Consider the following 6491-nt stretch of genomic DNA (forward strand, 5'->3'; position numbering starts at 1 on the left):
TACAACTTTAATCCGTTTTCTAACTGTGGTGGAATCGTTACAGTGACATTCAGATAAATTTTTATTGCTAATTTGTTCAACTGCATAAGATATTAAACTTCAGACAATTGAAATAATTTTCCGCAAATTACTTAATTTTTCATTTTAGGTAGAATTATTAGCAGCACTAAAGAAAGTTACTTAATTCACTTCAATTGAGTTAAGGTTAATGTTGATACCAGTTTATAAAACCGAAAGTACCCGGTTTTTACCCACGTATGGTGGCTGATAAGGGCCATAGCGTAAAATTCCTGGTATGTAAATGAGGGCGCCAGAATGCCAGAACGCCAAAACGAAAAAAGACGTCCAATTTTCTCTAAAAGTTCGTTTTGGCGCGCCAAAACAAAGAAAATTCCGTTTTGGCACCCCCGCAAAAACGAACTTTATTTTGGCGCCCCCGCCAAAACGAACTTTCGTTTTGGCGCCCCGCCAAAACAACGAAAAACGTCGAAAATTTCTCTTTCGTTTTGGCGCGGTTATTTCCGTTTTGGCGCCCCCGCCAAAACAAGCATTCAACCACAGTAAAATTATTTTTCAATTTGGCGCGTTGATCTTGTGTGTAATTTGCATTAATTTGCATATATGAAAATATTTTTCGTATATATAGAATTATTTTACATGGTTTAAAGTTCGTTTTGGCGGGGGCGCCAAAACGGAATACTCTCCGTTTTGGCGCGCCAAAACGAACTTTCAGAGAAAATTGGACGTTTTTCGTTCTTTTGGCGGGGGCGCCAAAACGGAATATTCTCCGTTTTGGCGCGCCAAAACGAACTTTCAGAGAAAATTGGACGTTTTTTTTCGTTTTGGCGTTCTGGCGTTCTGGCGCCCTCATTTACATACCAGGAATTTTACGCTATGGCCTTATCAGCCACCATACCCACGCGCAAAAAATGCGAATTAGTCAGAACTCTGTGAAAAAGGTCAGCATCAGAACAAAATAGCGACCGTAGGGAAATTCATTCAACCGGATGTGAAAAGTTGACCAGGTTCCATCGGGTTTCGAACCCGAGACCTTCTGCGTGTTAAGCAGATGTGATAACCACTACACCATGGAACCGGTTGATCGTCGCACCGTCTATCCGATTGATGCGCGTTGACGCGCAAAAATAGCTCAACCTACGTATGTCTAATATCGTCTCTTGCCCTTTTTGTCATTGCTGTTATCTTCTCTAATGCCCCATTGATTGTGGTAAAAGTATGCCTGCGTACCAACACAATATGAAAATACCAAAGACCCTGAAACTAACCACAATCATAGAGCAAGTCATAAGGCCGTGTTTTATGATACATTGATTGCGGATTTGATGGGCTTTGAATGATTGCAGAGGCGGTTGAAAAATTTAAAAAAATGTAAACCTCAACAAAAATAAAGAAATATTAATTCTCAAAAAATTGAATTCGAAGTGGATTTGACGAAATAAAAAAAAACGTTCCCTATTTTTGAGGTTGTTATGGGATGATGATACCTGAATATTTTTAACAACACTAAATGTCTCTGATAATTGTTATACATATTTCATCTATATTTCGTATTTCTTTATTGTTTTATGTCTCCATCTTATTACTCATTGTCCTCTGAGACTGTTTGTCTGTATCAGAATGTGTTAATTGTTGTTTGTCTCACTGTCATGTCACTACTCGTCACCTTTGTTTTTGTATCATTTTCCATGTCTCAACCTGTCTGAATCTGTGTTATATAAATAGCTATGTGTAAAAATAAAGTCAGTTCCAGTTTTGGTATTCCAAACTGATAGTTCGCTCGTTACTCTTTCGCTCTGTTCCGGATTTCCGACGTCGACCATTCTTCGAGAATAGGACTGAAAATAGCTTTGCTAAATATTGTCTATTTACTGCCTACATTCATGACACCGCACTTTTCGCATGTCACACTATTTACTGAACGAACCCAACAAATCCATTAGAACTCCTATCATTTATCGCGATTTTTTTTTTTTGGTTAATGTCAAAAGAAGTTGAATCTATATCGAATACTGTTTATATGGTTTTGGGATATCTTTAGCTTTCCTAGACTAGATTTGCAAAATGGAATCGCGTAAGCCAATTTTTTAAGAGAGGTTTTGGCGAGTTGGAGAGTTGTGGTAAAATTCAGCCGAAATGAAGGTTCCATCGCATGTCCGTAGTGCAAGGATCTGCGTGAGCCTTGAGCGAGTCCAATTTTGATCGATACAGCAGTAAACGGAAATAAGTGAAGATATGCCTCAGCGTTAATAGGTTTACAGTAGACTGAGAAAATCAAATGAGAATATTTATTGTGAATTAGAAGATCTAAAAACGGAATTTGGTCATTGTTTTCCCATTCGTAATTTTCTAGTTGGATGTTATTCTGGGCAACTTTGTCAGATTTTATTTTGGGCATCTTCCGCGGCTATTTAATTCATTTTCCCTTTTTTAGAAGAATAATGCGATGTTGCATCGAAAAATTTATATTTATATCAAGATCTACACATAAAGTTAATTTGCCACAGATAAAATACTCCATGAAATAATTACTGGATTAGACGGTTATATTTAAAAGCATATTACGTAGCATTTCCTTGCACAGTGATAACTATCACCGGGATAAGAGCATTTATGCCGGTGATAATAAAAAGAAAATGGCTGACATTTCGATCTCATTTCTCATTTTAAGAACTTACTCATAGGATTTCTCGACGTAATAGATTCCAACGCAGGTATAAATAATTGAAAATTATATTCACGGTTCACACACACAGGATAACAAAGATGCAGTTGTTATAGGCTACGGTGGTAATTTTATATTTCAATTTGCTTGTGCATGTGAAAATATCAAACATTTTTGATTTGTTGCGATGAAGCGATGATTTGCTGTGCGAGTCAGAAAGACTATAAATCAATTACGTAATATCAACTCTTGTTTTCTTAGTTGTCTTAATCTATATCGTATATATCGGTCTCCATTATCTACGTAGCCTCTGTTAAACCCTGAGAATCATTTTGTTGCGTCTAGTTTTGCCAAATGATGCGTCGGTTTATGCCGAATTACCTTACTTGATGGGAGTGTCTTAACGAACTTGGTTTTGGGCAGCACAGATTTGATCACTCTGTGCATTTATCCATTTGATTGAGACGTTAAATAAACTGGTATCAGTAAATTAGTTCAATCGTTCGAATTTTAAGGTGAGTTACCTCAATTTTTTATAGTTAAATTTTTTATTTATGTTTTTCAATAAATGTGTACCTTGGCTTAGCTGAGAAATCAGACCTTAAACTAATACGTAAATTAGGTAGTGAGAGTCAATATTTATAGATTAGTTATTTATTCTAAAATTACGGCTAATGATTATTTGTTTGTAGAAATAGGCCTTTATATTAAGTGTATCTTAAAGAAAAGTCATTTTAAGGTAATCTCAATCACGATTTGATGTAGTATGATTAAGTAATATAATAGTCTATTCTATTTATCATTTTATAACCAATTATTATATCACTCTGTGCTTGTTGTCCATTTGATTGATACGTTAAATAAACCGGCATTAGTAAATTAATTCAATCGTTCGAATTTTCAGTTCTGCGAAATAAGCAACATCCAAAAGTCTGTTGCTACGGATTGGGGTCGAATATCAAACATATACGACCTTTATCCGTTAAATATATGTCATGAATACGAGGTCGGATATTAATACTTTTCACCCTGTGCTGGTACGACCATAACCTAGCTGAAAACCTCCAATAAGGAATATTTCCTAATAAGGAAAGAATGCTTCTCTACTCGTCGGTGACATTCGTCTTGTTGTTGGGACTACACAGTATATTTAGCCGGTTCTAATACGCATACCAGAATCTGTAGAGTAGCAGGAGCCGATCCGGCCCTTTTGAATGTCTTGTGGCGAATTAAAGGGCATTTTTTATCACAAAAAGGCAGATTTTGGAGATGTATAAACAATTAAGTGTCGCATTTGAAATGTGTAGATCGGTATGATGTATTTTTTGCAACACTTCAAAGCAGAAAACTTATCTTTATCCGAGAAGTTTGTAAGATTCCATATAACAAGTACAGAGTTCATTTATAAAAGGGCAACACAAATCACAGTTGAGGGTCAATGAGACCCCCAGAACCCTCACCTGAGTAGGCCTATTTTCGACACAGGCAGGATTCAGTGCCACGGGGGTTATGAGCTAACTCCAAGTTGTTATACATGCCTCTTACAATCGTTTCGCGATCATACGTATAACATTGCAGCAAATATCTGAAGCATGCTAATCAACTTAAACTCGAGTCACCCAAAATATCTATACATCAATTATGTTGATTTTTATTTATCTTTTTCATCGATTTATTTAGTATAAAGTTGTGTGAAATGAATCAAACTTAGTAGTTATTTGACTGAATGTCTACGGCGGATTTTCATGCAGAAATATTCACGAATTTCTCGTCCCAGTAAAAGATATATGTAGAAATTTACCACATAGTTACACATTTGAAACTGTGCAAATATGTCATATAGAACATTTTTGAATTCTTCAGTGATTGGTAAAAATACGGTAATGGCGGATGGAAGTATGAATATTGCAAACGCGAGTGAAACTGTTACAAGCATTATTGTGGTACGTTTTGATTTTGCAGTTTTTTGATCAGTCGAAACCATTTCTGAGCTTCTGAATAACTGAACTATTATAACAGAATTTGATGTAATGATCACAATGAAAGGTAGAATGTTAAATTGGATGACAATTATTGTGAAAACTGTCATTTGATCAAATAATTCCCAGTAACAACCTAAAAACTGATCGGTAAAATGTACGGACAAAGCAGGGCTGAGATAAAGAAATAGTACATTTACTGCAGTAATCATCAATATAACAAATCTAGCGAATCTAGGTGTACATATTAAACGAGATGTGAACGGGAAGAGAACAACTGCTGCGCGTTCTAAAGTGATAACTACTATTAACCACGTACTATTGCTGACAGCGAGTATCATTACAAATTCATAGATGTGACAACTGATCAGTGAATTCATAACGAATATAGCACCAGTGTTTAGAAGCAAGAGAAAAAACTGTAAAACAGGCATCATCGTATAATTGATACAGACCAGAAAATCACAGAATGCCAAAACGATAAGATAGTTAGCGTAAGATAAACCGCGGAATCTGCGACTTATCATTATTAGGAAAGTAGCCGAATTTCCGAAGGCTCCAATCAGGAACATGATAGGCAGAACTACCGGTGATACAGTACGGTAGATTCCAGACCTGTTCACCACAGACATTAAAAGAATATAGCTGTTATAAGTTCGCCCAATTTGCATCTGAGTTGAATTCATGATTAACTGTTTTCAAGGTGTAGACTGAATGTATCAGTAGACTCACGCAAGTTGAAGCCATGTCTTATTTATTTCAGCTCACGATTCATTGTTCGCATCAATTGAAAAATCAATTCTCAGAAATCTGACACAATTTACTCAGATTTTGTGAAAATTTACTACTATGTAAAATACAATAGTTACTAAGTTATATAGATATGAATATTACCTGTACAAACTTCATTGCAATTCGTGAAATATCTAATGGTAAAACAGGAAAATGTCTTGATAAAATTCCACCATTTCACGACATGTTGGATTAGGTTGACTATACTGTCAAAGAGGTGTCAGATCCCCCTATTACGTAACTGTACATTGTGCGCTTTACGTGACAGCCCCGCACACTCCTCACGCAGTGGCAAAACAACCACGATGTTTAGGTTAATTCTAATATCTATTGTGTTTATTCAAGTACGGTATTGCTTTAACCCGTCCAAATCAAAACTGTAAATCACTTTTATAACCATCATTAAACAACAAAGACCAGGAGCTTTCGAGGAGCGTACATCGAAAGTGACCATGTTGACCAGGAGCTTTCGAGGAGCGTACATCGAAAGTGACCATGTTAGTTTGAGGTTGACCTTCACACTGCGCCTGAAAAAACCCAGGACAGACCTTACATAGCTGAAACCCCCATGTTAGGAGGAAATATTGCTCCTCTACTCGTCCTTTATAACCAAGACAATGGTCGACAAATTGTATACCGTAATCTGAACCAGCTGACAGCATTCTTGGAAAAATCACTCAAAAAGTGCGCCTTTTCACTGTCACTTCTTTTAATCGTTACACTTGTGGAGAACCCGAATTGATCTCGTCACAGCACCTCATCTTGCATCGGCAGCAGGATAAAAGTATTAACATTTGCATGCATACATACATACAAAATACATACATAATGTGAATACTAGCAATAATATAAATCGCCCGTGGACAGCCGAAATTAGAGGGGAGGGCCGTGTTACACATGTAGAACAATCTGTAACCACTGGCCACTAGTTCTATTGGCCTACTTGTTAGCACGCTTGCTTTCTGCGTACTAGACGTACTAGTCCCGGGTTCGATCCCCGGTAAGTGTGCGTAATTTCACTGTCATTTCTCTTAATT

The 6491-nt window shown here is 36.6% G+C and overlaps 1 non-coding gene across 1 annotated transcript; it reads right to left on the bottom strand.

Moving 5' to 3' along the window:
• Window positions 1-1023: 1023 nt before the first annotated feature.
• Trnav-aac (transfer RNA valine (anticodon AAC)) lies at window positions 1024-1096 on the bottom strand. Its single transcript has one exon. It is a non-coding gene; the product is annotated as a tRNA-Val (tRNA).
• Window positions 1097-6491: the final 5395 nt, after the last annotated feature.

The sequence above is a fragment of the Tubulanus polymorphus genome, chromosome 4 (genome assembly GCF_964204645.1).
Source record: "Tubulanus polymorphus chromosome 4, tnTubPoly1.2, whole genome shotgun sequence".
NCBI classification, from domain to species: Eukaryota; Metazoa; Nemertea; class Palaeonemertea; order Tubulaniformes; family Tubulanidae; genus Tubulanus; species Tubulanus polymorphus.